This window comes from Schistocerca cancellata, unplaced genomic scaffold (assembly GCF_023864275.1).
Source record: "Schistocerca cancellata isolate TAMUIC-IGC-003103 unplaced genomic scaffold, iqSchCanc2.1 HiC_scaffold_639, whole genome shotgun sequence".
Taxonomy (NCBI): domain Eukaryota; kingdom Metazoa; phylum Arthropoda; class Insecta; order Orthoptera; family Acrididae; genus Schistocerca; species Schistocerca cancellata.
The window spans coordinates 34,808-57,457 of NW_026046650.1; the positions used below are offsets into that span (position 1 = coordinate 34,808).

General features: G+C 43.5%; 60 non-coding genes across 60 annotated transcripts; 30 read left to right on the plus strand and 30 right to left on the minus strand.

Annotated features, from left to right (window-relative positions):
- Window position 1: 1 nt before the first annotated feature.
- Window positions 2–73, minus strand: Trnaq-cug (transfer RNA glutamine (anticodon CUG)). Its single transcript has one exon. It is a non-coding gene; the product is annotated as a tRNA-Gln (tRNA).
- A 247-nt stretch (window positions 74–320) lies between these two features.
- Trnay-gua (transfer RNA tyrosine (anticodon GUA)) lies at window positions 321–409 on the plus strand. The gene is given in 2 exon segments: window positions 321–357; window positions 374–409. It is a non-coding gene; the product is annotated as a tRNA-Tyr (tRNA).
- A 358-nt stretch (window positions 410–767) lies between these two features.
- Window positions 768–839, minus strand: Trnaq-cug (transfer RNA glutamine (anticodon CUG)). Its single transcript has one exon. It is a non-coding gene; the product is annotated as a tRNA-Gln (tRNA).
- A 247-nt stretch (window positions 840–1,086) lies between these two features.
- Window positions 1,087–1,175, plus strand: Trnay-gua (transfer RNA tyrosine (anticodon GUA)). Its single transcript is given in 2 exon segments — window positions 1,087–1,123; window positions 1,140–1,175. It is a non-coding gene; the product is annotated as a tRNA-Tyr (tRNA).
- A 358-nt stretch (window positions 1,176–1,533) lies between these two features.
- Trnaq-cug (transfer RNA glutamine (anticodon CUG)) lies at window positions 1,534–1,605 on the minus strand. The gene has a single exon. It is a non-coding gene; the product is annotated as a tRNA-Gln (tRNA).
- Window positions 1,606–1,852: 247 nt separating this feature from the next.
- Trnay-gua (transfer RNA tyrosine (anticodon GUA)) lies at window positions 1,853–1,941 on the plus strand. The gene is given in 2 exon segments: window positions 1,853–1,889; window positions 1,906–1,941. It is a non-coding gene; the product is annotated as a tRNA-Tyr (tRNA).
- Window positions 1,942–2,299: 358 nt separating this feature from the next.
- On the minus strand, window positions 2,300–2,371 carry Trnaq-cug (transfer RNA glutamine (anticodon CUG)). The gene has a single exon. It is a non-coding gene; the product is annotated as a tRNA-Gln (tRNA).
- A 247-nt stretch (window positions 2,372–2,618) lies between these two features.
- Trnay-gua (transfer RNA tyrosine (anticodon GUA)) lies at window positions 2,619–2,707 on the plus strand. The gene is given in 2 exon segments: window positions 2,619–2,655; window positions 2,672–2,707. It is a non-coding gene; the product is annotated as a tRNA-Tyr (tRNA).
- Window positions 2,708–3,065: 358 nt separating this feature from the next.
- Window positions 3,066–3,137, minus strand: Trnaq-cug (transfer RNA glutamine (anticodon CUG)). The gene has a single exon. It is a non-coding gene; the product is annotated as a tRNA-Gln (tRNA).
- A 247-nt stretch (window positions 3,138–3,384) lies between these two features.
- Window positions 3,385–3,473, plus strand: Trnay-gua (transfer RNA tyrosine (anticodon GUA)). Its single transcript is given in 2 exon segments — window positions 3,385–3,421; window positions 3,438–3,473. It is a non-coding gene; the product is annotated as a tRNA-Tyr (tRNA).
- A 358-nt stretch (window positions 3,474–3,831) lies between these two features.
- On the minus strand, window positions 3,832–3,903 carry Trnaq-cug (transfer RNA glutamine (anticodon CUG)). Its single transcript has one exon. It is a non-coding gene; the product is annotated as a tRNA-Gln (tRNA).
- Window positions 3,904–4,150: 247 nt separating this feature from the next.
- Window positions 4,151–4,239, plus strand: Trnay-gua (transfer RNA tyrosine (anticodon GUA)). Its single transcript is given in 2 exon segments — window positions 4,151–4,187; window positions 4,204–4,239. It is a non-coding gene; the product is annotated as a tRNA-Tyr (tRNA).
- Window positions 4,240–4,597: 358 nt separating this feature from the next.
- Window positions 4,598–4,669, minus strand: Trnaq-cug (transfer RNA glutamine (anticodon CUG)). The gene has a single exon. It is a non-coding gene; the product is annotated as a tRNA-Gln (tRNA).
- A 247-nt stretch (window positions 4,670–4,916) lies between these two features.
- Trnay-gua (transfer RNA tyrosine (anticodon GUA)) lies at window positions 4,917–5,005 on the plus strand. The gene is given in 2 exon segments: window positions 4,917–4,953; window positions 4,970–5,005. It is a non-coding gene; the product is annotated as a tRNA-Tyr (tRNA).
- Window positions 5,006–5,363: 358 nt separating this feature from the next.
- Window positions 5,364–5,435, minus strand: Trnaq-cug (transfer RNA glutamine (anticodon CUG)). Its single transcript has one exon. It is a non-coding gene; the product is annotated as a tRNA-Gln (tRNA).
- A 247-nt stretch (window positions 5,436–5,682) lies between these two features.
- Window positions 5,683–5,771, plus strand: Trnay-gua (transfer RNA tyrosine (anticodon GUA)). The gene is given in 2 exon segments: window positions 5,683–5,719; window positions 5,736–5,771. It is a non-coding gene; the product is annotated as a tRNA-Tyr (tRNA).
- A 358-nt stretch (window positions 5,772–6,129) lies between these two features.
- Trnaq-cug (transfer RNA glutamine (anticodon CUG)) lies at window positions 6,130–6,201 on the minus strand. Its single transcript has one exon. It is a non-coding gene; the product is annotated as a tRNA-Gln (tRNA).
- A 247-nt stretch (window positions 6,202–6,448) lies between these two features.
- Window positions 6,449–6,537, plus strand: Trnay-gua (transfer RNA tyrosine (anticodon GUA)). The gene is given in 2 exon segments: window positions 6,449–6,485; window positions 6,502–6,537. It is a non-coding gene; the product is annotated as a tRNA-Tyr (tRNA).
- A 358-nt stretch (window positions 6,538–6,895) lies between these two features.
- Trnaq-cug (transfer RNA glutamine (anticodon CUG)) lies at window positions 6,896–6,967 on the minus strand. The gene has a single exon. It is a non-coding gene; the product is annotated as a tRNA-Gln (tRNA).
- Window positions 6,968–7,214: 247 nt separating this feature from the next.
- On the plus strand, window positions 7,215–7,303 carry Trnay-gua (transfer RNA tyrosine (anticodon GUA)). The gene is given in 2 exon segments: window positions 7,215–7,251; window positions 7,268–7,303. It is a non-coding gene; the product is annotated as a tRNA-Tyr (tRNA).
- A 358-nt stretch (window positions 7,304–7,661) lies between these two features.
- Window positions 7,662–7,733, minus strand: Trnaq-cug (transfer RNA glutamine (anticodon CUG)). Its single transcript has one exon. It is a non-coding gene; the product is annotated as a tRNA-Gln (tRNA).
- Window positions 7,734–7,980: 247 nt separating this feature from the next.
- Window positions 7,981–8,069, plus strand: Trnay-gua (transfer RNA tyrosine (anticodon GUA)). Its single transcript is given in 2 exon segments — window positions 7,981–8,017; window positions 8,034–8,069. It is a non-coding gene; the product is annotated as a tRNA-Tyr (tRNA).
- A 358-nt stretch (window positions 8,070–8,427) lies between these two features.
- Trnaq-cug (transfer RNA glutamine (anticodon CUG)) lies at window positions 8,428–8,499 on the minus strand. The gene has a single exon. It is a non-coding gene; the product is annotated as a tRNA-Gln (tRNA).
- A 247-nt stretch (window positions 8,500–8,746) lies between these two features.
- On the plus strand, window positions 8,747–8,835 carry Trnay-gua (transfer RNA tyrosine (anticodon GUA)). The gene is given in 2 exon segments: window positions 8,747–8,783; window positions 8,800–8,835. It is a non-coding gene; the product is annotated as a tRNA-Tyr (tRNA).
- A 358-nt stretch (window positions 8,836–9,193) lies between these two features.
- Window positions 9,194–9,265, minus strand: Trnaq-cug (transfer RNA glutamine (anticodon CUG)). Its single transcript has one exon. It is a non-coding gene; the product is annotated as a tRNA-Gln (tRNA).
- Window positions 9,266–9,512: 247 nt separating this feature from the next.
- On the plus strand, window positions 9,513–9,601 carry Trnay-gua (transfer RNA tyrosine (anticodon GUA)). Its single transcript is given in 2 exon segments — window positions 9,513–9,549; window positions 9,566–9,601. It is a non-coding gene; the product is annotated as a tRNA-Tyr (tRNA).
- Window positions 9,602–9,959: 358 nt separating this feature from the next.
- Window positions 9,960–10,031, minus strand: Trnaq-cug (transfer RNA glutamine (anticodon CUG)). The gene has a single exon. It is a non-coding gene; the product is annotated as a tRNA-Gln (tRNA).
- A 247-nt stretch (window positions 10,032–10,278) lies between these two features.
- Trnay-gua (transfer RNA tyrosine (anticodon GUA)) lies at window positions 10,279–10,367 on the plus strand. The gene is given in 2 exon segments: window positions 10,279–10,315; window positions 10,332–10,367. It is a non-coding gene; the product is annotated as a tRNA-Tyr (tRNA).
- A 358-nt stretch (window positions 10,368–10,725) lies between these two features.
- On the minus strand, window positions 10,726–10,797 carry Trnaq-cug (transfer RNA glutamine (anticodon CUG)). The gene has a single exon. It is a non-coding gene; the product is annotated as a tRNA-Gln (tRNA).
- Window positions 10,798–11,044: 247 nt separating this feature from the next.
- Window positions 11,045–11,133, plus strand: Trnay-gua (transfer RNA tyrosine (anticodon GUA)). Its single transcript is given in 2 exon segments — window positions 11,045–11,081; window positions 11,098–11,133. It is a non-coding gene; the product is annotated as a tRNA-Tyr (tRNA).
- A 358-nt stretch (window positions 11,134–11,491) lies between these two features.
- Trnaq-cug (transfer RNA glutamine (anticodon CUG)) lies at window positions 11,492–11,563 on the minus strand. The gene has a single exon. It is a non-coding gene; the product is annotated as a tRNA-Gln (tRNA).
- A 247-nt stretch (window positions 11,564–11,810) lies between these two features.
- Trnay-gua (transfer RNA tyrosine (anticodon GUA)) lies at window positions 11,811–11,899 on the plus strand. The gene is given in 2 exon segments: window positions 11,811–11,847; window positions 11,864–11,899. It is a non-coding gene; the product is annotated as a tRNA-Tyr (tRNA).
- A 358-nt stretch (window positions 11,900–12,257) lies between these two features.
- On the minus strand, window positions 12,258–12,329 carry Trnaq-cug (transfer RNA glutamine (anticodon CUG)). The gene has a single exon. It is a non-coding gene; the product is annotated as a tRNA-Gln (tRNA).
- Window positions 12,330–12,576: 247 nt separating this feature from the next.
- Trnay-gua (transfer RNA tyrosine (anticodon GUA)) lies at window positions 12,577–12,665 on the plus strand. Its single transcript is given in 2 exon segments — window positions 12,577–12,613; window positions 12,630–12,665. It is a non-coding gene; the product is annotated as a tRNA-Tyr (tRNA).
- A 358-nt stretch (window positions 12,666–13,023) lies between these two features.
- Window positions 13,024–13,095, minus strand: Trnaq-cug (transfer RNA glutamine (anticodon CUG)). Its single transcript has one exon. It is a non-coding gene; the product is annotated as a tRNA-Gln (tRNA).
- Window positions 13,096–13,342: 247 nt separating this feature from the next.
- Trnay-gua (transfer RNA tyrosine (anticodon GUA)) lies at window positions 13,343–13,431 on the plus strand. The gene is given in 2 exon segments: window positions 13,343–13,379; window positions 13,396–13,431. It is a non-coding gene; the product is annotated as a tRNA-Tyr (tRNA).
- Window positions 13,432–13,789: 358 nt separating this feature from the next.
- On the minus strand, window positions 13,790–13,861 carry Trnaq-cug (transfer RNA glutamine (anticodon CUG)). The gene has a single exon. It is a non-coding gene; the product is annotated as a tRNA-Gln (tRNA).
- Window positions 13,862–14,108: 247 nt separating this feature from the next.
- Window positions 14,109–14,197, plus strand: Trnay-gua (transfer RNA tyrosine (anticodon GUA)). The gene is given in 2 exon segments: window positions 14,109–14,145; window positions 14,162–14,197. It is a non-coding gene; the product is annotated as a tRNA-Tyr (tRNA).
- A 358-nt stretch (window positions 14,198–14,555) lies between these two features.
- Trnaq-cug (transfer RNA glutamine (anticodon CUG)) lies at window positions 14,556–14,627 on the minus strand. The gene has a single exon. It is a non-coding gene; the product is annotated as a tRNA-Gln (tRNA).
- Window positions 14,628–14,874: 247 nt separating this feature from the next.
- Window positions 14,875–14,963, plus strand: Trnay-gua (transfer RNA tyrosine (anticodon GUA)). Its single transcript is given in 2 exon segments — window positions 14,875–14,911; window positions 14,928–14,963. It is a non-coding gene; the product is annotated as a tRNA-Tyr (tRNA).
- A 358-nt stretch (window positions 14,964–15,321) lies between these two features.
- On the minus strand, window positions 15,322–15,393 carry Trnaq-cug (transfer RNA glutamine (anticodon CUG)). The gene has a single exon. It is a non-coding gene; the product is annotated as a tRNA-Gln (tRNA).
- A 247-nt stretch (window positions 15,394–15,640) lies between these two features.
- On the plus strand, window positions 15,641–15,729 carry Trnay-gua (transfer RNA tyrosine (anticodon GUA)). Its single transcript is given in 2 exon segments — window positions 15,641–15,677; window positions 15,694–15,729. It is a non-coding gene; the product is annotated as a tRNA-Tyr (tRNA).
- Window positions 15,730–16,087: 358 nt separating this feature from the next.
- Trnaq-cug (transfer RNA glutamine (anticodon CUG)) lies at window positions 16,088–16,159 on the minus strand. Its single transcript has one exon. It is a non-coding gene; the product is annotated as a tRNA-Gln (tRNA).
- Window positions 16,160–16,406: 247 nt separating this feature from the next.
- Trnay-gua (transfer RNA tyrosine (anticodon GUA)) lies at window positions 16,407–16,495 on the plus strand. Its single transcript is given in 2 exon segments — window positions 16,407–16,443; window positions 16,460–16,495. It is a non-coding gene; the product is annotated as a tRNA-Tyr (tRNA).
- A 358-nt stretch (window positions 16,496–16,853) lies between these two features.
- Window positions 16,854–16,925, minus strand: Trnaq-cug (transfer RNA glutamine (anticodon CUG)). The gene has a single exon. It is a non-coding gene; the product is annotated as a tRNA-Gln (tRNA).
- A 247-nt stretch (window positions 16,926–17,172) lies between these two features.
- On the plus strand, window positions 17,173–17,261 carry Trnay-gua (transfer RNA tyrosine (anticodon GUA)). Its single transcript is given in 2 exon segments — window positions 17,173–17,209; window positions 17,226–17,261. It is a non-coding gene; the product is annotated as a tRNA-Tyr (tRNA).
- A 358-nt stretch (window positions 17,262–17,619) lies between these two features.
- Window positions 17,620–17,691, minus strand: Trnaq-cug (transfer RNA glutamine (anticodon CUG)). The gene has a single exon. It is a non-coding gene; the product is annotated as a tRNA-Gln (tRNA).
- A 247-nt stretch (window positions 17,692–17,938) lies between these two features.
- Window positions 17,939–18,027, plus strand: Trnay-gua (transfer RNA tyrosine (anticodon GUA)). The gene is given in 2 exon segments: window positions 17,939–17,975; window positions 17,992–18,027. It is a non-coding gene; the product is annotated as a tRNA-Tyr (tRNA).
- Window positions 18,028–18,385: 358 nt separating this feature from the next.
- Window positions 18,386–18,457, minus strand: Trnaq-cug (transfer RNA glutamine (anticodon CUG)). The gene has a single exon. It is a non-coding gene; the product is annotated as a tRNA-Gln (tRNA).
- A 247-nt stretch (window positions 18,458–18,704) lies between these two features.
- On the plus strand, window positions 18,705–18,793 carry Trnay-gua (transfer RNA tyrosine (anticodon GUA)). Its single transcript is given in 2 exon segments — window positions 18,705–18,741; window positions 18,758–18,793. It is a non-coding gene; the product is annotated as a tRNA-Tyr (tRNA).
- A 358-nt stretch (window positions 18,794–19,151) lies between these two features.
- Window positions 19,152–19,223, minus strand: Trnaq-cug (transfer RNA glutamine (anticodon CUG)). The gene has a single exon. It is a non-coding gene; the product is annotated as a tRNA-Gln (tRNA).
- A 247-nt stretch (window positions 19,224–19,470) lies between these two features.
- Window positions 19,471–19,559, plus strand: Trnay-gua (transfer RNA tyrosine (anticodon GUA)). The gene is given in 2 exon segments: window positions 19,471–19,507; window positions 19,524–19,559. It is a non-coding gene; the product is annotated as a tRNA-Tyr (tRNA).
- A 358-nt stretch (window positions 19,560–19,917) lies between these two features.
- Trnaq-cug (transfer RNA glutamine (anticodon CUG)) lies at window positions 19,918–19,989 on the minus strand. Its single transcript has one exon. It is a non-coding gene; the product is annotated as a tRNA-Gln (tRNA).
- A 247-nt stretch (window positions 19,990–20,236) lies between these two features.
- Trnay-gua (transfer RNA tyrosine (anticodon GUA)) lies at window positions 20,237–20,325 on the plus strand. The gene is given in 2 exon segments: window positions 20,237–20,273; window positions 20,290–20,325. It is a non-coding gene; the product is annotated as a tRNA-Tyr (tRNA).
- Window positions 20,326–20,683: 358 nt separating this feature from the next.
- Window positions 20,684–20,755, minus strand: Trnaq-cug (transfer RNA glutamine (anticodon CUG)). The gene has a single exon. It is a non-coding gene; the product is annotated as a tRNA-Gln (tRNA).
- A 247-nt stretch (window positions 20,756–21,002) lies between these two features.
- Trnay-gua (transfer RNA tyrosine (anticodon GUA)) lies at window positions 21,003–21,091 on the plus strand. The gene is given in 2 exon segments: window positions 21,003–21,039; window positions 21,056–21,091. It is a non-coding gene; the product is annotated as a tRNA-Tyr (tRNA).
- A 358-nt stretch (window positions 21,092–21,449) lies between these two features.
- Trnaq-cug (transfer RNA glutamine (anticodon CUG)) lies at window positions 21,450–21,521 on the minus strand. The gene has a single exon. It is a non-coding gene; the product is annotated as a tRNA-Gln (tRNA).
- A 247-nt stretch (window positions 21,522–21,768) lies between these two features.
- Trnay-gua (transfer RNA tyrosine (anticodon GUA)) lies at window positions 21,769–21,857 on the plus strand. The gene is given in 2 exon segments: window positions 21,769–21,805; window positions 21,822–21,857. It is a non-coding gene; the product is annotated as a tRNA-Tyr (tRNA).
- Window positions 21,858–22,215: 358 nt separating this feature from the next.
- Trnaq-cug (transfer RNA glutamine (anticodon CUG)) lies at window positions 22,216–22,287 on the minus strand. The gene has a single exon. It is a non-coding gene; the product is annotated as a tRNA-Gln (tRNA).
- Window positions 22,288–22,534: 247 nt separating this feature from the next.
- On the plus strand, window positions 22,535–22,623 carry Trnay-gua (transfer RNA tyrosine (anticodon GUA)). The gene is given in 2 exon segments: window positions 22,535–22,571; window positions 22,588–22,623. It is a non-coding gene; the product is annotated as a tRNA-Tyr (tRNA).
- The last annotated feature ends 27 nt before the right edge of the window (window positions 22,624–22,650 follow it).

Here is a 22,650-nt window from a genome sequence, read left to right on the forward strand (position 1 = left end):
AAGGTTCCACCGAGATTCGAACTCGGATCGCTGGATTCAGAGTCCAGAGTGCTAACCGTTACACCATGGAACCAGACAGGAGCATGGGACTCGTAAATACACTTAGCAGTACTCTGACATAATTCAGACACTTCCTACTTGCATTTTTTAACCTAATTGATACGATCGAGCATTATAAAACTTAATCTGGGCAATGTTTGCAGTTGCAGCCGATGGCTGCATTTCTGTGCGTCTATATGGCCGCGCTGAGTAGCTGTGTGTGGAAACGAAAGACAGGGACGGAGCTAAAGCAATCAGTACGAATAACAAAGTAAGCAGAGCCTCTGGTAGCTCAGTTGGTAGAGCGGTGGACTGTAGTGGAGGATTCACAGTTATCCATAGGTCGCTGGTTCAAATCCGGCCCAGAGGACTGTTTTTCTAATCTCACGAGCAAAGAGGCTCCAGAGCATGCCCACTCGGTCAGAACCTCCCTATGTTTTAAACCTATTTTAAAGGAAATTCATTTGCTCAGCTTGTAATAGCTAGTTGATAATCATGGGATTCTTAGCCTCCGTAGGTTAATGATAAATCTTCGAATTATCTTAAAATTGCTTGCTCTTACAGGCATTACTCGTTTAATGTGCTATATAGGTCACATAGTCGCACCAATATTCAGCCGTTTCATAGACGTCTCGTTATTTACACAAACGTAGGAACTAAATCCCTGAGCCTATCACTGCTACTTCCTCGGCGAGAAACGCTTATTACAGAAAATTTAGACTAAACGAAGGTTCCACCGAGATTCGAACTCGGATCGCTGGATTCAGAGTCCAGAGTGCTAACCGTTACACCATGGAACCAGACAGGAGCATGGGACTCGTAAATACACTTAGCAGTACTCTGACATAATTCAGACACTTCCTACTTGCATTTTTTAACCTAATTGATACGATCGAGCATTATAAAACTTAATCTGGGCAATGTTTGCAGTTGCAGCCGATGGCTGCATTTCTGTGCGTCTATATGGCCGCGCTGAGTAGCTGTGTGTGGAAACGAAAGACAGGGACGGAGCTAAAGCAATCAGTACGAATAACAAAGTAAGCAGAGCCTCTGGTAGCTCAGTTGGTAGAGCGGTGGACTGTAGTGGAGGATTCACAGTTATCCATAGGTCGCTGGTTCAAATCCGGCCCAGAGGACTGTTTTTCTAATCTCACGAGCAAAGAGGCTCCAGAGCATGCCCACTCGGTCAGAACCTCCCTATGTTTTAAACCTATTTTAAAGGAAATTCATTTGCTCAGCTTGTAATAGCTAGTTGATAATCATGGGATTCTTAGCCTCCGTAGGTTAATGATAAATCTTCGAATTATCTTAAAATTGCTTGCTCTTACAGGCATTACTCGTTTAATGTGCTATATAGGTCACATAGTCGCACCAATATTCAGCCGTTTCATAGACGTCTCGTTATTTACACAAACGTAGGAACTAAATCCCTGAGCCTATCACTGCTACTTCCTCGGCGAGAAACGCTTATTACAGAAAATTTAGACTAAACGAAGGTTCCACCGAGATTCGAACTCGGATCGCTGGATTCAGAGTCCAGAGTGCTAACCGTTACACCATGGAACCAGACAGGAGCATGGGACTCGTAAATACACTTAGCAGTACTCTGACATAATTCAGACACTTCCTACTTGCATTTTTTAACCTAATTGATACGATCGAGCATTATAAAACTTAATCTGGGCAATGTTTGCAGTTGCAGCCGATGGCTGCATTTCTGTGCGTCTATATGGCCGCGCTGAGTAGCTGTGTGTGGAAACGAAAGACAGGGACGGAGCTAAAGCAATCAGTACGAATAACAAAGTAAGCAGAGCCTCTGGTAGCTCAGTTGGTAGAGCGGTGGACTGTAGTGGAGGATTCACAGTTATCCATAGGTCGCTGGTTCAAATCCGGCCCAGAGGACTGTTTTTCTAATCTCACGAGCAAAGAGGCTCCAGAGCATGCCCACTCGGTCAGAACCTCCCTATGTTTTAAACCTATTTTAAAGGAAATTCATTTGCTCAGCTTGTAATAGCTAGTTGATAATCATGGGATTCTTAGCCTCCGTAGGTTAATGATAAATCTTCGAATTATCTTAAAATTGCTTGCTCTTACAGGCATTACTCGTTTAATGTGCTATATAGGTCACATAGTCGCACCAATATTCAGCCGTTTCATAGACGTCTCGTTATTTACACAAACGTAGGAACTAAATCCCTGAGCCTATCACTGCTACTTCCTCGGCGAGAAACGCTTATTACAGAAAATTTAGACTAAACGAAGGTTCCACCGAGATTCGAACTCGGATCGCTGGATTCAGAGTCCAGAGTGCTAACCGTTACACCATGGAACCAGACAGGAGCATGGGACTCGTAAATACACTTAGCAGTACTCTGACATAATTCAGACACTTCCTACTTGCATTTTTTAACCTAATTGATACGATCGAGCATTATAAAACTTAATCTGGGCAATGTTTGCAGTTGCAGCCGATGGCTGCATTTCTGTGCGTCTATATGGCCGCGCTGAGTAGCTGTGTGTGGAAACGAAAGACAGGGACGGAGCTAAAGCAATCAGTACGAATAACAAAGTAAGCAGAGCCTCTGGTAGCTCAGTTGGTAGAGCGGTGGACTGTAGTGGAGGATTCACAGTTATCCATAGGTCGCTGGTTCAAATCCGGCCCAGAGGACTGTTTTTCTAATCTCACGAGCAAAGAGGCTCCAGAGCATGCCCACTCGGTCAGAACCTCCCTATGTTTTAAACCTATTTTAAAGGAAATTCATTTGCTCAGCTTGTAATAGCTAGTTGATAATCATGGGATTCTTAGCCTCCGTAGGTTAATGATAAATCTTCGAATTATCTTAAAATTGCTTGCTCTTACAGGCATTACTCGTTTAATGTGCTATATAGGTCACATAGTCGCACCAATATTCAGCCGTTTCATAGACGTCTCGTTATTTACACAAACGTAGGAACTAAATCCCTGAGCCTATCACTGCTACTTCCTCGGCGAGAAACGCTTATTACAGAAAATTTAGACTAAACGAAGGTTCCACCGAGATTCGAACTCGGATCGCTGGATTCAGAGTCCAGAGTGCTAACCGTTACACCATGGAACCAGACAGGAGCATGGGACTCGTAAATACACTTAGCAGTACTCTGACATAATTCAGACACTTCCTACTTGCATTTTTTAACCTAATTGATACGATCGAGCATTATAAAACTTAATCTGGGCAATGTTTGCAGTTGCAGCCGATGGCTGCATTTCTGTGCGTCTATATGGCCGCGCTGAGTAGCTGTGTGTGGAAACGAAAGACAGGGACGGAGCTAAAGCAATCAGTACGAATAACAAAGTAAGCAGAGCCTCTGGTAGCTCAGTTGGTAGAGCGGTGGACTGTAGTGGAGGATTCACAGTTATCCATAGGTCGCTGGTTCAAATCCGGCCCAGAGGACTGTTTTTCTAATCTCACGAGCAAAGAGGCTCCAGAGCATGCCCACTCGGTCAGAACCTCCCTATGTTTTAAACCTATTTTAAAGGAAATTCATTTGCTCAGCTTGTAATAGCTAGTTGATAATCATGGGATTCTTAGCCTCCGTAGGTTAATGATAAATCTTCGAATTATCTTAAAATTGCTTGCTCTTACAGGCATTACTCGTTTAATGTGCTATATAGGTCACATAGTCGCACCAATATTCAGCCGTTTCATAGACGTCTCGTTATTTACACAAACGTAGGAACTAAATCCCTGAGCCTATCACTGCTACTTCCTCGGCGAGAAACGCTTATTACAGAAAATTTAGACTAAACGAAGGTTCCACCGAGATTCGAACTCGGATCGCTGGATTCAGAGTCCAGAGTGCTAACCGTTACACCATGGAACCAGACAGGAGCATGGGACTCGTAAATACACTTAGCAGTACTCTGACATAATTCAGACACTTCCTACTTGCATTTTTTAACCTAATTGATACGATCGAGCATTATAAAACTTAATCTGGGCAATGTTTGCAGTTGCAGCCGATGGCTGCATTTCTGTGCGTCTATATGGCCGCGCTGAGTAGCTGTGTGTGGAAACGAAAGACAGGGACGGAGCTAAAGCAATCAGTACGAATAACAAAGTAAGCAGAGCCTCTGGTAGCTCAGTTGGTAGAGCGGTGGACTGTAGTGGAGGATTCACAGTTATCCATAGGTCGCTGGTTCAAATCCGGCCCAGAGGACTGTTTTTCTAATCTCACGAGCAAAGAGGCTCCAGAGCATGCCCACTCGGTCAGAACCTCCCTATGTTTTAAACCTATTTTAAAGGAAATTCATTTGCTCAGCTTGTAATAGCTAGTTGATAATCATGGGATTCTTAGCCTCCGTAGGTTAATGATAAATCTTCGAATTATCTTAAAATTGCTTGCTCTTACAGGCATTACTCGTTTAATGTGCTATATAGGTCACATAGTCGCACCAATATTCAGCCGTTTCATAGACGTCTCGTTATTTACACAAACGTAGGAACTAAATCCCTGAGCCTATCACTGCTACTTCCTCGGCGAGAAACGCTTATTACAGAAAATTTAGACTAAACGAAGGTTCCACCGAGATTCGAACTCGGATCGCTGGATTCAGAGTCCAGAGTGCTAACCGTTACACCATGGAACCAGACAGGAGCATGGGACTCGTAAATACACTTAGCAGTACTCTGACATAATTCAGACACTTCCTACTTGCATTTTTTAACCTAATTGATACGATCGAGCATTATAAAACTTAATCTGGGCAATGTTTGCAGTTGCAGCCGATGGCTGCATTTCTGTGCGTCTATATGGCCGCGCTGAGTAGCTGTGTGTGGAAACGAAAGACAGGGACGGAGCTAAAGCAATCAGTACGAATAACAAAGTAAGCAGAGCCTCTGGTAGCTCAGTTGGTAGAGCGGTGGACTGTAGTGGAGGATTCACAGTTATCCATAGGTCGCTGGTTCAAATCCGGCCCAGAGGACTGTTTTTCTAATCTCACGAGCAAAGAGGCTCCAGAGCATGCCCACTCGGTCAGAACCTCCCTATGTTTTAAACCTATTTTAAAGGAAATTCATTTGCTCAGCTTGTAATAGCTAGTTGATAATCATGGGATTCTTAGCCTCCGTAGGTTAATGATAAATCTTCGAATTATCTTAAAATTGCTTGCTCTTACAGGCATTACTCGTTTAATGTGCTATATAGGTCACATAGTCGCACCAATATTCAGCCGTTTCATAGACGTCTCGTTATTTACACAAACGTAGGAACTAAATCCCTGAGCCTATCACTGCTACTTCCTCGGCGAGAAACGCTTATTACAGAAAATTTAGACTAAACGAAGGTTCCACCGAGATTCGAACTCGGATCGCTGGATTCAGAGTCCAGAGTGCTAACCGTTACACCATGGAACCAGACAGGAGCATGGGACTCGTAAATACACTTAGCAGTACTCTGACATAATTCAGACACTTCCTACTTGCATTTTTTAACCTAATTGATACGATCGAGCATTATAAAACTTAATCTGGGCAATGTTTGCAGTTGCAGCCGATGGCTGCATTTCTGTGCGTCTATATGGCCGCGCTGAGTAGCTGTGTGTGGAAACGAAAGACAGGGACGGAGCTAAAGCAATCAGTACGAATAACAAAGTAAGCAGAGCCTCTGGTAGCTCAGTTGGTAGAGCGGTGGACTGTAGTGGAGGATTCACAGTTATCCATAGGTCGCTGGTTCAAATCCGGCCCAGAGGACTGTTTTTCTAATCTCACGAGCAAAGAGGCTCCAGAGCATGCCCACTCGGTCAGAACCTCCCTATGTTTTAAACCTATTTTAAAGGAAATTCATTTGCTCAGCTTGTAATAGCTAGTTGATAATCATGGGATTCTTAGCCTCCGTAGGTTAATGATAAATCTTCGAATTATCTTAAAATTGCTTGCTCTTACAGGCATTACTCGTTTAATGTGCTATATAGGTCACATAGTCGCACCAATATTCAGCCGTTTCATAGACGTCTCGTTATTTACACAAACGTAGGAACTAAATCCCTGAGCCTATCACTGCTACTTCCTCGGCGAGAAACGCTTATTACAGAAAATTTAGACTAAACGAAGGTTCCACCGAGATTCGAACTCGGATCGCTGGATTCAGAGTCCAGAGTGCTAACCGTTACACCATGGAACCAGACAGGAGCATGGGACTCGTAAATACACTTAGCAGTACTCTGACATAATTCAGACACTTCCTACTTGCATTTTTTAACCTAATTGATACGATCGAGCATTATAAAACTTAATCTGGGCAATGTTTGCAGTTGCAGCCGATGGCTGCATTTCTGTGCGTCTATATGGCCGCGCTGAGTAGCTGTGTGTGGAAACGAAAGACAGGGACGGAGCTAAAGCAATCAGTACGAATAACAAAGTAAGCAGAGCCTCTGGTAGCTCAGTTGGTAGAGCGGTGGACTGTAGTGGAGGATTCACAGTTATCCATAGGTCGCTGGTTCAAATCCGGCCCAGAGGACTGTTTTTCTAATCTCACGAGCAAAGAGGCTCCAGAGCATGCCCACTCGGTCAGAACCTCCCTATGTTTTAAACCTATTTTAAAGGAAATTCATTTGCTCAGCTTGTAATAGCTAGTTGATAATCATGGGATTCTTAGCCTCCGTAGGTTAATGATAAATCTTCGAATTATCTTAAAATTGCTTGCTCTTACAGGCATTACTCGTTTAATGTGCTATATAGGTCACATAGTCGCACCAATATTCAGCCGTTTCATAGACGTCTCGTTATTTACACAAACGTAGGAACTAAATCCCTGAGCCTATCACTGCTACTTCCTCGGCGAGAAACGCTTATTACAGAAAATTTAGACTAAACGAAGGTTCCACCGAGATTCGAACTCGGATCGCTGGATTCAGAGTCCAGAGTGCTAACCGTTACACCATGGAACCAGACAGGAGCATGGGACTCGTAAATACACTTAGCAGTACTCTGACATAATTCAGACACTTCCTACTTGCATTTTTTAACCTAATTGATACGATCGAGCATTATAAAACTTAATCTGGGCAATGTTTGCAGTTGCAGCCGATGGCTGCATTTCTGTGCGTCTATATGGCCGCGCTGAGTAGCTGTGTGTGGAAACGAAAGACAGGGACGGAGCTAAAGCAATCAGTACGAATAACAAAGTAAGCTGAGCCTCTGGTAGCTCAGTTGGTAGAGCGGTGGACTGTAGTGGAGGATTCACAGTTATCCATAGGTCGCTGGTTCAAATCCGGCCCAGAGGACTGTTTTTCTAATCTCACGAGCAAAGAGGCTCCAGAGCATGCCCACTCGGTCAGAACCTCCCTATGTTTTAAACCTATTTTAAAGGAAATTCATTTGCTCAGCTTGTAATAGCTAGTTGATAATCATGGGATTCTTAGCCTCCGTAGGTTAATGATAAATCTTCGAATTATCTTAAAATTGCTTGCTCTTACAGGCATTACTCGTTTAATGTGCTATATAGGTCACATAGTCGCACCAATATTCAGCCGTTTCATAGACGTCTCGTTATTTACACAAACGTAGGAACTAAATCCCTGAGCCTATCACTGCTACTTCCTCGGCGAGAAACGCTTATTACAGAAAATTTAGACTAAACGAAGGTTCCACCGAGATTCGAACTCGGATCGCTGGATTCAGAGTCCAGAGTGCTAACCGTTACACCATGGAACCAGACAGGAGCATGGGACTCGTAAATACACTTAGCAGTACTCTGACATAATTCAGACACTTCCTACTTGCATTTTTTAACCTAATTGATACGATCGAGCATTATAAAACTTAATCTGGGCAATGTTTGCAGTTGCAGCCGATGGCTGCATTTCTGTGCGTCTATATGGCCGCGCTGAGTAGCTGTGTGTGGAAACGAAAGACAGGGACGGAGCTAAAGCAATCAGTACGAATAACAAAGTAAGCAGAGCCTCTGGTAGCTCAGTTGGTAGAGCGGTGGACTGTAGTGGAGGATTCACAGTTATCCATAGGTCGCTGGTTCAAATCCGGCCCAGAGGACTGTTTTTCTAATCTCACGAGCAAAGAGGCTCCAGAGCATGCCCACTCGGTCAGAACCTCCCTATGTTTTAAACCTATTTTAAAGGAAATTCATTTGCTCAGCTTGTAATAGCTAGTTGATAATCATGGGATTCTTAGCCTCCGTAGGTTAATGATAAATCTTCGAATTATCTTAAAATTGCTTGCTCTTACAGGCATTACTCGTTTAATGTGCTATATAGGTCACATAGTCGCACCAATATTCAGCCGTTTCATAGACGTCTCGTTATTTACACAAACGTAGGAACTAAATCCCTGAGCCTATCACTGCTACTTCCTCGGCGAGAAACGCTTATTACAGAAAATTTAGACTAAACGAAGGTTCCACCGAGATTCGAACTCGGATCGCTGGATTCAGAGTCCAGAGTGCTAACCGTTACACCATGGAACCAGACAGGAGCATGGGACTCGTAAATACACTTAGCAGTACTCTGACATAATTCAGACACTTCCTACTTGCATTTTTTAACCTAATTGATACGATCGAGCATTATAAAACTTAATCTGGGCAATGTTTGCAGTTGCAGCCGATGGCTGCATTTCTGTGCGTCTATATGGCCGCGCTGAGTAGCTGTGTGTGGAAACGAAAGACAGGGACGGAGCTAAAGCAATCAGTACGAATAACAAAGTAAGCAGAGCCTCTGGTAGCTCAGTTGGTAGAGCGGTGGACTGTAGTGGAGGATTCACAGTTATCCATAGGTCGCTGGTTCAAATCCGGCCCAGAGGACTGTTTTTCTAATCTCACGAGCAAAGAGGCTCCAGAGCATGCCCACTCGGTCAGAACCTCCCTATGTTTTAAACCTATTTTAAAGGAAATTCATTTGCTCAGCTTGTAATAGCTAGTTGATAATCATGGGATTCTTAGCCTCCGTAGGTTAATGATAAATCTTCGAATTATCTTAAAATTGCTTGCTCTTACAGGCATTACTCGTTTAATGTGCTATATAGGTCACATAGTCGCACCAATATTCAGCCGTTTCATAGACGTCTCGTTATTTACACAAACGTAGGAACTAAATCCCTGAGCCTATCACTGCTACTTCCTCGGCGAGAAACGCTTATTACAGAAAATTTAGACTAAACGAAGGTTCCACCGAGATTCGAACTCGGATCGCTGGATTCAGAGTCCAGAGTGCTAACCGTTACACCATGGAACCAGACAGGAGCATGGGACTCGTAAATACACTTAGCAGTACTCTGACATAATTCAGACACTTCCTACTTGCATTTTTTAACCTAATTGATACGATCGAGCATTATAAAACTTAATCTGGGCAATGTTTGCAGTTGCAGCCGATGGCTGCATTTCTGTGCGTCTATATGGCCGCGCTGAGTAGCTGTGTGTGGAAACGAAAGACAGGGACGGAGCTAAAGCAATCAGTACGAATAACAAAGTAAGCAGAGCCTCTGGTAGCTCAGTTGGTAGAGCGGTGGACTGTAGTGGAGGATTCACAGTTATCCATAGGTCGCTGGTTCAAATCCGGCCCAGAGGACTGTTTTTCTAATCTCACGAGCAAAGAGGCTCCAGAGCATGCCCACTCGGTCAGAACCTCCCTATGTTTTAAACCTATTTTAAAGGAAATTCATTTGCTCAGCTTGTAATAGCTAGTTGATAATCATGGGATTCTTAGCCTCCGTAGGTTAATGATAAATCTTCGAATTATCTTAAAATTGCTTGCTCTTACAGGCATTACTCGTTTAATGTGCTATATAGGTCACATAGTCGCACCAATATTCAGCCGTTTCATAGACGTCTCGTTATTTACACAAACGTAGGAACTAAATCCCTGAGCCTATCACTGCTACTTCCTCGGCGAGAAACGCTTATTACAGAAAATTTAGACTAAACGAAGGTTCCACCGAGATTCGAACTCGGATCGCTGGATTCAGAGTCCAGAGTGCTAACCGTTACACCATGGAACCAGACAGGAGCATGGGACTCGTAAATACACTTAGCAGTACTCTGACATAATTCAGACACTTCCTACTTGCATTTTTTAACCTAATTGATACGATCGAGCATTATAAAACTTAATCTGGGCAATGTTTGCAGTTGCAGCCGATGGCTGCATTTCTGTGCGTCTATATGGCCGCGCTGAGTAGCTGTGTGTGGAAACGAAAGACAGGGACGGAGCTAAAGCAATCAGTACGAATAACAAAGTAAGCAGAGCCTCTGGTAGCTCAGTTGGTAGAGCGGTGGACTGTAGTGGAGGATTCACAGTTATCCATAGGTCGCTGGTTCAAATCCGGCCCAGAGGACTGTTTTTCTAATCTCACGAGCAAAGAGGCTCCAGAGCATGCCCACTCGGTCAGAACCTCCCTATGTTTTAAACCTATTTTAAAGGAAATTCATTTGCTCAGCTTGTAATAGCTAGTTGATAATCATGGGATTCTTAGCCTCCGTAGGTTAATGATAAATCTTCGAATTATCTTAAAATTGCTTGCTCTTACAGGCATTACTCGTTTAATGTGCTATATAGGTCACATAGTCGCACCAATATTCAGCCGTTTCATAGACGTCTCGTTATTTACACAAACGTAGGAACTAAATCCCTGAGCCTATCACTGCTACTTCCTCGGCGAGAAACGCTTATTACAGAAAATTTAGACTAAACGAAGGTTCCACCGAGATTCGAACTCGGATCGCTGGATTCAGAGTCCAGAGTGCTAACCGTTACACCATGGAACCAGACAGGAGCATGGGACTCGTAAATACACTTAGCAGTACTCTGACATAATTCAGACACTTCCTACTTGCATTTTTTAACCTAATTGATACGATCGAGCATTATAAAACTTAATCTGGGCAATGTTTGCAGTTGCAGCCGATGGCTGCATTTCTGTGCGTCTATATGGCCGCGCTGAGTAGCTGTGTGTGGAAACGAAAGACAGGGACGGAGCTAAAGCAATCAGTACGAATAACAAAGTAAGCAGAGCCTCTGGTAGCTCAGTTGGTAGAGCGGTGGACTGTAGTGGAGGATTCACAGTTATCCATAGGTCGCTGGTTCAAATCCGGCCCAGAGGACTGTTTTTCTAATCTCACGAGCAAAGAGGCTCCAGAGCATGCCCACTCGGTCAGAACCTCCCTATGTTTTAAACCTATTTTAAAGGAAATTCATTTGCTCAGCTTGTAATAGCTAGTTGATAATCATGGGATTCTTAGCCTCCGTAGGTTAATGATAAATCTTCGAATTATCTTAAAATTGCTTGCTCTTACAGGCATTACTCGTTTAATGTGCTATATAGGTCACATAGTCGCACCAATATTCAGCCGTTTCATAGACGTCTCGTTATTTACACAAACGTAGGAACTAAATCCCTGAGCCTATCACTGCTACTTCCTCGGCGAGAAACGCTTATTACAGAAAATTTAGACTAAACGAAGGTTCCACCGAGATTCGAACTCGGATCGCTGGATTCAGAGTCCAGAGTGCTAACCGTTACACCATGGAACCAGACAGGAGCATGGGACTCGTAAATACACTTAGCAGTACTCTGACATAATTCAGACACTTCCTACTTGCATTTTTTAACCTAATTGATACGATCGAGCATTATAAAACTTAATCTGGGCAATGTTTGCAGTTGCAGCCGATGGCTGCATTTCTGTGCGTCTATATGGCCGCGCTGAGTAGCTGTGTGTGGAAACGAAAGACAGGGACGGAGCTAAAGCAATCAGTACGAATAACAAAGTAAGCAGAGCCTCTGGTAGCTCAGTTGGTAGAGCGGTGGACTGTAGTGGAGGACTCACAGTTATCCATAGGTCGCTGGTTCAAATCCGGCCCAGAGGACTGTTTTTCTAATCTCACGAGCAAAGAGGCTCCAGAGCATGCCCACTCGGTCAGAACCTCCCTATGTTTTAAACCTATTTTAAAGGAAATTCATTTGCTCAGCTTGTAATAGCTAGTTGATAATCATGGGATTCTTAGCCTCCGTAGGTTAATGATAAATCTTCGAATTATCTTAAAATTGCTTGCTCTTACAGGCATTACTCGTTTAATGTGCTATATAGGTCACATAGTCGCACCAATATTCAGCCGTTTCATAGACGTCTCGTTATTTACACAAACGTAGGAACTAAATCCCTGAGCCTATCACTGCTACTTCCTCGGCGAGAAACGCTTATTACAGAAAATTTAGACTAAACGAAGGTTCCACCGAGATTCGAACTCGGATCGCTGGATTCAGAGTCCAGAGTGCTAACCGTTACACCATGGAACCAGACAGGAGCATGGGACTCGTAAATACACTTAGCAGTACTCTGACATAATTCAGACACTTCCTACTTGCATTTTTTAACCTAATTGATACGATCGAGCATTATAAAACTTAATCTGGGCAATGTTTGCAGTTGCAGCCGATGGCTGCATTTCTGTGCGTCTATATGGCCGCGCTGAGTAGCTGTGTGTGGAAACGAAAGACAGGGACGGAGCTAAAGCAATCAGTACGAATAACAAAGTAAGCAGAGCCTCTGGTAGCTCAGTTGGTAGAGCGGTGGACTGTAGTGGAGGATTCACAGTTATCCATAGGTCGCTGGTTCAAATCCGGCCCAGAGGACTGTTTTTCTAATCTCACGAGCAAAGAGGCTCCAGAGCATGCCCACTCGGTCAGAACCTCCCTATGTTTTAAACCTATTTTAAAGGAAATTCATTTGCTCAGCTTGTAATAGCTAGTTGATAATCATGGGATTCTTAGCCTCCGTAGGTTAATGATAAATCTTCGAATTATCTTAAAATTGCTTGCTCTTACAGGCATTACTCGTTTAATGTGCTATATAGGTCACATAGTCGCACCAATATTCAGCCGTTTCATAGACGTCTCGTTATTTACACAAACGTAGGAACTAAATCCCTGAGCCTATCACTGCTACTTCCTCGGCGAGAAACGCTTATTACAGAAAATTTAGACTAAACGAAGGTTCCACCGAGATTCGAACTCGGATCGCTGGATTCAGAGTCCAGAGTGCTAACCGTTACACCATGGAACCAGACAGGAGCATGGGACTCGTAAATACACTTAGCAGTACTCTGACATAATTCAGACACTTCCTACTTGCATTTTTTAACCTAATTGATACGATCGAGCATTATAAAACTTAATCTGGGCAATGTTTGCAGTTGCAGCCGATGGCTGCATTTCTGTGCGTCTATATGGCCGCGCTGAGTAGCTGTGTGTGGAAACGAAAGACAGGGACGGAGCTAAAGCAATCAGTACGAATAACAAAGTAAGCAGAGCCTCTGGTAGCTCAGTTGGTAGAGCGGTGGACTGTAGTGGAGGATTCACAGTTATCCATAGGTCGCTGGTTCAAATCCGGCCCAGAGGACTGTTTTTCTAATCTCACGAGCAAAGAGGCTCCAGAGCATGCCCACTCGGTCAGAACCTCCCTATGTTTTAAACCTATTTTAAAGGAAATTCATTTGCTCAGCTTGTAATAGCTAGTTGATAATCATGGGATTCTTAGCCTCCGTAGGTTAATGATAAATCTTCGAATTATCTTAAAATTGCTTGCTCTTACAGGCATTACTCGTTTAATGTGCTATATAGGTCACATAGTCGCACCAATATTCAGCCGTTTCATAGACGTCTCGTTATTTACACAAACGTAGGAACTAAATCCCTGAGCCTATCACTGCTACTTCCTCGGCGAGAAACGCTTATTACAGAAAATTTAGACTAAACGAAGGTTCCACCGAGATTCGAACTCGGATCGCTGGATTCAGAGTCCAGAGTGCTAACCGTTACACCATGGAACCAGACAGGAGCATGGGACTCGTAAATACACTTAGCAGTACTCTGACATAATTCAGACACTTCCTACTTGCATTTTTTAACCTAATTGATACGATCGAGCATTATAAAACTTAATCTGGGCAATGTTTGCAGTTGCAGCCGATGGCTGCATTTCTGTGCGTCTATATGGCCGCGCTGAGTAGCTGTGTGTGGAAACGAAAGACAGGGACGGAGCTAAAGCAATCAGTACGAATAACAAAGTAAGCAGAGCCTCTGGTAGCTCAGTTGGTAGAGCGGTGGACTGTAGTGGAGGATTCACAGTTATCCATAGGTCGCTGGTTCAAATCCGGCCCAGAGGACTGTTTTTCTAATCTCACGAGCAAAGAGGCTCCAGAGCATGCCCACTCGGTCAGAACCTCCCTATGTTTTAAACCTATTTTAAAGGAAATTCATTTGCTCAGCTTGTAATAGCTAGTTGATAATCATGGGATTCTTAGCCTCCGTAGGTTAATGATAAATCTTCGAATTATCTTAAAATTGCTTGCTCTTACAGGCATTACTCGTTTAATGTGCTATATAGGTCACATAGTCGCACCAATATTCAGCCGTTTCATAGACGTCTCGTTATTTACACAAACGTAGGAACTAAATCCCTGAGCCTATCACTGCTACTTCCTCGGCGAGAAACGCTTATTACAGAAAATTTAGACTAAACGAAGGTTCCACCGAGATTCGAACTCGGATCGCTGGATTCAGAGTCCAGAGTGCTAACCGTTACACCATGGAACCAGACAGGAGCATGGGACTCGTAAATACACTTAGCAGTACTCTGACATAATTCAGACACTTCCTACTTGCATTTTTTAACCTAATTGATACGATCGAGCATTATAAAACTTAATCTGGGCAATGTTTGCAGTTGCAGCCGATGGCTGCATTTCTGTGCGTCTATATGGCCGCGCTGAGTAGCTGTGTGTGGAAACGAAAGACAGGGACGGAGCTAAAGCAATCAGTACGAATAACAAAGTAAGCAGAGCCTCTGGTAGCTCAGTTGGTAGAGCGGTGGACTGTAGTGGAGGACTCACAGTTATCCATAGGTCGCTGGTTCAAATCCGGCCCAGAGGACTGTTTTTCTAATCTCACGAGCAAAGAGGCTCCAGAGCATGCCCACTCGGTCAGAACCTCCCTATGTTTTAAACCTATTTTAAAGGAAATTCATTTGCTCAGCTTGTAATAGCTAGTTGATAATCATGGGATTCTTAGCCTCCGTAGGTTAATGATAAATCTTCGAATTATCTTAAAATTGCTTGCTCTTACAGGCATTACTCGTTTAATGTGCTATATAGGTCACATAGTCGCACCAATATTCAGCCGTTTCATAGACGTCTCGTTATTTACACAAACGTAGGAACTAAATCCCTGAGCCTATCACTGCTACTTCCTCGGCGAGAAACGCTTATTACAGAAAATTTAGACTAAACGAAGGTTCCACCGAGATTCGAACTCGGATCGCTGGATTCAGAGTCCAGAGTGCTAACCGTTACACCATGGAACCAGACAGGAGCATGGGACTCGTAAATACACTTAGCAGTACTCTGACATAATTCAGACACTTCCTACTTGCATTTTTTAACCTAATTGATACGATCGAGCATTATAAAACTTAATCTGGGCAATGTTTGCAGTTGCAGCCGATGGCTGCATTTCTGTGCGTCTATATGGCCGCGCTGAGTAGCTGTGTGTGGAAACGAAAGACAGGGACGGAGCTAAAGCAATCAGTACGAATAACAAAGTAAGCAGAGCCTCTGGTAGCTCAGTTGGTAGAGCGGTGGACTGTAGTGGAGGATTCACAGTTATCCATAGGTCGCTGGTTCAAATCCGGCCCAGAGGACTGTTTTTCTAATCTCACGAGCAAAGAGGCTCCAGAGCATGCCCACTCGGTCAGAACCTCCCTATGTTTTAAACCTATTTTAAAGGAAATTCATTTGCTCAGCTTGTAATAGCTAGTTGATAATCATGGGATTCTTAGCCTCCGTAGGTTAATGATAAATCTTCGAATTATCTTAAAATTGCTTGCTCTTACAGGCATTACTCGTTTAATGTGCTATATAGGTCACATAGTCGCACCAATATTCAGCCGTTTCATAGACGTCTCGTTATTTACACAAACGTAGGAACTAAATCCCTGAGCCTATCACTGCTACTTCCTCGGCGAGAAACGCTTATTACAGAAAATTTAGACTAAACGAAGGTTCCACCGAGATTCGAACTCGGATCGCTGGATTCAGAGTCCAGAGTGCTAACCGTTACACCATGGAACCAGACAGGAGCATGGGACTCGTAAATACACTTAGCAGTACTCTGACATAATTCAGACACTTCCTACTTGCATTTTTTAACCTAATTGATACGATCGAGCATTATAAAACTTAATCTGGGCAATGTTTGCAGTTGCAGCCGATGGCTGCATTTCTGTGCGTCTATATGGCCGCGCTGAGTAGCTGTGTGTGGAAACGAAAGACAGGGACGGAGCTAAAGCAATCAGTACGAATAACAAAGTAAGCAGAGCCTCTGGTAGCTCAGTTGGTAGAGCGGTGGACTGTAGTGGAGGATTCACAGTTATCCATAGGTCGCTGGTTCAAATCCGGCCCAGAGGACTGTTTTTCTAATCTCACGAGCAAAGAGGCTCCAGAGCATGCCCACTCGGTCAGAACCTCCCTATGTTTTAAACCTATTTTAAAGGAAATTCATTTGCTCAGCTTGTAATAGCTAGTTGATAATCATGGGATTCTTAGCCTCCGTAGGTTAATGATAAATCTTCGAATTATCTTAAAATTGCTTGCTCTTACAGGCATTACTCGTTTAATGTGCTATATAGGTCACATAGTCGCACCAATATTCAGCCGTTTCATAGACGTCTCGTTATTTACACAAACGTAGGAACTAAATCCCTGAGCCTATCACTGCTACTTCCTCGGCGAGAAACGCTTATTACAGAAAATTTAGACTAAACGAAGGTTCCACCGAGATTCGAACTCGGATCGCTGGATTCAGAGTCCAGAGTGCTAACCGTTACACCATGGAACCAGACAGGAGCATGGGACTCGTAAATACACTTAGCAGTACTCTGACATAATTCAGACACTTCCTACTTGCATTTTTTAACCTAATTGATACGATCGAGCATTATAAAACTTAATCTGGGCAATGTTTGCAGTTGCAGCCGATGGCTGCATTTCTGTGCGTCTATATGGCCGCGCTGAGTAGCTGTGTGTGGAAACGAAAGACAGGGACGGAGCTAAAGCAATCAGTACGAATAACAAAGTAAGCAGAGCCTCTGGTAGCTCAGTTGGTAGAGCGGTGGACTGTAGTGGAGGATTCACAGTTATCCATAGGTCGCTGGTTCAAATCCGGCCCAGAGGACTGTTTTTCTAATCTCACGAGCAAAGAGGCTCCAGAGCATGCCCACTCGGTCAGAACCTCCCTATGTTTTAAACCTATTTTAAAGGAAATTCATTTGCTCAGCTTGTAATAGCTAGTTGATAATCATGGGATTCTTAGCCTCCGTAGGTTAATGATAAATCTTCGAATTATCTTAAAATTGCTTGCTCTTACAGGCATTACTCGTTTAATGTGCTATATAGGTCACATAGTCGCACCAATATTCAGCCGTTTCATAGACGTCTCGTTATTTACACAAACGTAGGAACTAAATCCCTGAGCCTATCACTGCTACTTCCTCGGCGAGAAACGCTTATTACAGAAAATTTAGACTAAACGAAGGTTCCACCGAGATTCGAACTCGGATCGCTGGATTCAGAGTCCAGAGTGCTAACCGTTACACCATGGAACCAGACAGGAGCATGGGACTCGTAAATACACTTAGCAGTACTCTGACATAATTCAGACACTTCCTACTTGCATTTTTTAACCTAATTGATACGATCGAGCATTATAAAACTTAATCTGGGCAATGTTTGCAGTTGCAGCCGATGGCTGCATTTCTGTGCGTCTATATGGCCGCGCTGAGTAGCTGTGTGTGGAAACGAAAGACAGGGACGGAGCTAAAGCAATCAGTACGAATAACAAAGTAAGCAGAGCCTCTGGTAGCTCAGTTGGTAGAGCGGTGGACTGTAGTGGAGGATTCACAGTTATCCATAGGTCGCTGGTTCAAATCCGGCGCAGAGGACTGTTTTTCTAATCTCACGAGCAAAGAGGCTCCAGAGCATGCCCACTCGGTCAGAACCTCCCTATGTTTTAAACCTATTTTAAAGGAAATTCATTTGCTCAGCTTGTAATAGCTAGTTGATAATCATGGGATTCTTAGCCTCCGTAGGTTAATGATAAATCTTCGAATTATCTTAAAATTGCTTGCTCTTACAGGCATTACTCGTTTAATGTGCTATATAGGTCACATAGTCGCACCAATATTCAGCCGTTTCATAGACGTCTCGTTATTTACACAAACGTAGGAACTAAATCCCTGAGCCTATCACTGCTACTTCCTCGGCGAGAAACGCTTATTACAGAAAATTTAGACTAAACGAAGGTTCCACCGAGATTCGAACTCGGATCGCTGGATTCAGAGTCCAGAGTGCTAACCGTTACACCATGGAACCAGACAGGAGCATGGGACTCGTAAATACACTTAGCAGTACTCTGACATAATTCAGACACTTCCTACTTGCATTTTTTAACCTAATTGATACGATCGAGCATTATAAAACTTAATCTGGGCAATGTTTGCAGTTGCAGCCGATGGCTGCATTTCTGTGCGTCTATATGGCCGCGCTGAGTAGCTGTGTGTGGAAACGAAAGACAGGGACGGAGCTAAAGCAATCAGTACGAATAACAAAGTAAGCAGAGCCTCTGGTAGCTCAGTTGGTAGAGCGGTGGACTGTAGTGGAGGATTCACAGTTATCCATAGGTCGCTGGTTCAAATCCGGCCCAGAGGACTGTTTTTCTAATCTCACGAGCAAAGAGGCTCCAGAGCATGCCCACTCGGTCAGAACCTCCCTATGTTTTAAACCTATTTTAAAGGAAATTCATTTGCTCAGCTTGTAATAGCTAGTTGATAATCATGGGATTCTTAGCCTCCGTAGGTTAATGATAAATCTTCGAATTATCTTAAAATTGCTTGCTCTTACAGGCATTACTCGTTTAATGTGCTATATAGGTCACATAGTCGCACCAATATTCAGCCGTTTCATAGACGTCTCGTTATTTACACAAACGTAGGAACTAAATCCCTGAGCCTATCACTGCTACTTCCTCGGCGAGAAACGCTTATTACAGAAAATTTAGACTAAACGAAGGTTCCACCGAGATTCGAACTCGGATCGCTGGATTCAGAGTCCAGAGTGCTAACCGTTACACCATGGAACCAGACAGGAGCATGGGACTCGTAAATACACTTAGCAGTACTCTGACATAATTCAGACACTTCCTACTTGCATTTTTTAACCTAATTGATACGATCGAGCATTATAAAACTTAATCTGGGCAATGTTTGCAGTTGCAGCCGATGGCTGCATTTCTGTGCGTCTATATGGCCGCGCTGAGTAGCTGTGTGTGGAAACGAAAGACAGGGACGGAGCTAAAGCAATCAGTACGAATAACAAAGTAAGCAGAGCCTCTGGTAGCTCAGTTGGTAGAGCGGTGGACTGTAGTGGAGGATTCACAGTTATCCATAGGTCGCTGGTTCAAATCCGGCCCAGAGGACTGTTTTTCTAATCTCACGAGCAAAGAGGCTCCAGAGCATGCCCACTCGGTCAGAACCTCCCTATGTTTTAAACCTATTTTAAAGGAAATTCATTTGCTCAGCTTGTAATAGCTAGTTGATAATCATGGGATTCTTAGCCTCCGTAGGTTAATGATAAATCTTCGAATTATCTTAAAATTGCTTGCTCTTACAGGCATTACTCGTTTAATGTGCTATATAGGTCACATAGTCGCACCAATATTCAGCCGTTTCATAGACGTCTCGTTATTTACACAAACGTAGGAACTAAATCCCTGAGCCTATCACTGCTACTTCCTCGGCGAGAAACGCTTATTACAGAAAATTTAGACTAAACGAAGGTTCCACCGAGATTCGAACTCGGATCGCTGGATTCAGAGTCCAGAGTGCTAACCGTTACACCATGGAACCAGACAGGAGCATGGGACTCGTAAATACACTTAGCAGTACTCTGACATAATTCAGACACTTCCTACTTGCATTTTTTAACCTAATTGATACGATCGAGCATTATAAAACTTAATCTGGGCAATGTTTGCAGTTGCAGCCGATGGCTGCATTTCTGTGCGTCTATATGGCCGCGCTGAGTAGCTGTGTGTGGAAACGAAAGACAGGGACGGAGCTAAAGCAATCAGTACGAATAACAAAGTAAGCAGAGCCTCTGGTAGCTCAGTTGGTAGAGCGGTGGACTGTAGTGGAGGATTCACAGTTATCCATAGGTCGCTGGTTCAAATCCGGCCCAGAGGACTGTTTTTCTAATCTCACGAGCAAAGAGGCTCCAGAGCATGCCCACTCGGTCAGAACCTCCCTATGTTTTAAACCTATTTTAAAGGAAATTCATTTGCTCAGCTTGTAATAGCTAGTTGATAATCATGGGATTCTTAGCCTCCGTAGGTTAATGATAAATCTTCGAATTATCTTAAAATTGCTTGCTCTTACAGGCATTACTCGTTTAATGTGCTATATAGGTCACATAGTCGCACCAATATTCAGCCGTTTCATAGACGTCTCGTTATTTACACAAACGTAGGAACTAAATCCCTGAGCCTATCACTGCTACTTCCTCGGCGAGAAACGCTTATTACAGAAAATTTAGACTAAACGAAGGTTCCACCGAGATTCGAACTCGGATCGCTGGATTCAGAGTCCAGAGTGCTAACCGTTACACCATGGAACCAGACAGGAGCATGGGACTCGTAAATACACTTAGCAGTACTCTGACATAATTCAGACACTTCCTACTTGCATTTTTTAACCTAATTGATACGATCGAGCATTATAAAACTTAATCTGGGCAATGTTTGCAGTTGCAGCCGATGGCTGCATTTCTGTGCGTCTATATGGCCGCGCTGAGTAGCTGTGTGTGGAAACGAAAGACAGGGACGGAGCTAAAGCAATCAGTACGAATAACAAAGTAAGCAGAGCCTCTGGTAGCTCAGTTGGTAGAGCGGTGGACTGTAGTGGAGGATTCACAGTTATCCATAGGTCGCTGGTTCAAATCCGGCCCAGAGGACTGTTTTTCTAATCTCACGAGCAAAGAGGCTCCAGAGCATGCCCACTCGGTCAGAACCTCCCTATGTTTTAAACCTATTTTAAAGGAAATTCATTTGCTCAGCTTGTAATAGCTAGTTGATAATCATGGGATTCTTAGCCTCCGTAGGTTAATGATAATTCTTCGAATTATCTTAAAATTGCTTGCTCTTACAGGCATTACTCGTTTAATGTGCTATATAGGTCACATAGTCGCACCAATATTCAGCCGTTTCATAGACGTCTCGTTATTTACACAAACGTAGGAACTAAATCCCTGAGCCTATCACTGCTACTTCCTCGGCGAGAAACGCTTATTACAGAAAATTTAGACTAAACGAAGGTTCCACCGAGATTCGAACTCGGATCGCTGGATTCAGAGTCCAGAGTGCTAACCGTTACACCATGGAACCAGACAGGAGCATGGGACTCGTAAATACACTTAGCAGTACTCTGACATAATTCAGACACTTCCTACTTGCATTTTTTAACCTAATTGATACGATCGAGCATTATAAAACTTAATCTGGGCAATGTTTGCAGTTGCAGCCGATGGCTGCATTTCTGTGCGTCTATATGGCCGCGCTGAGTAGCTGTGTGTGGAAACGAAAGACAGGGACGGAGCTAAAGCAATCAGTACGAATAACAAAGTAAGCAGAGCCTCTGGTAGCTCAGTTGGTAGAGCGGTGGACTGTAGTGGAGGATTCACAGTTATCCATAGGTCGCTGGTTCAAATCCGGCCCAGAGGACTGTTTTTCTAATCTCACGAGCAAAGAGGCTCCAGAGCATGCCCACTCGGTCAGAACCTCCCTATGTTTTAAACCTATTTTAAAGGAAATTCATTTGCTCAGCTTGTAATAGCTAGTTGATAATCATGGGATTCTTAGCCTCCGTAGGTTAATGATAAATCTTCGAATTATCTTAAAATTGCTTGCTCTTACAGGCATTACTCGTTTAATGTGCTATATAGGTCACATAGTCGCACCAATATTCAGCCGTTTCATAGACGTCTCGTTATTTACACAAACGTAGGAACTAAATCCCTGAGCCTATCACTGCTACTTCCTCGGCGAGAAACGCTTATTACAGAAAATTTAGACTAAACGAAGGTTCCACCGAGATTCGAACTCGGATCGCTGGATTCAGAGTCCAGAGTGCTAACCGTTACACCATGGAACCAGACAGGAGCATGGGACTCGTAAATACACTTAGCAGTACTCTGACATAATTCAGACACTTCCTACTTGCATTTTTTAACCTAATTGATACGATCGAGCATTATAAAACTTAATCTGGGCAATGTTTGCAGTTGCAGCCGATGGCTGCATTTCTGTGCGTCTATATGGCCGCGCTGAGTAGCTGTGTGTGGAAACGAAAGACAGGGACGGAGCTAAAGCAATCAGTACGAATAACAAAGTAAGCAGAGCCTCTGGTAGCTCAGTTGGTAGAGCGGTGGACTGTAGTGGAGGATTCACAGTTATCCATAGGTCGCTGGTTCAAATCCGGCCCAGAGGACTGTTTTTCTAATCTCACGAGCAAAGA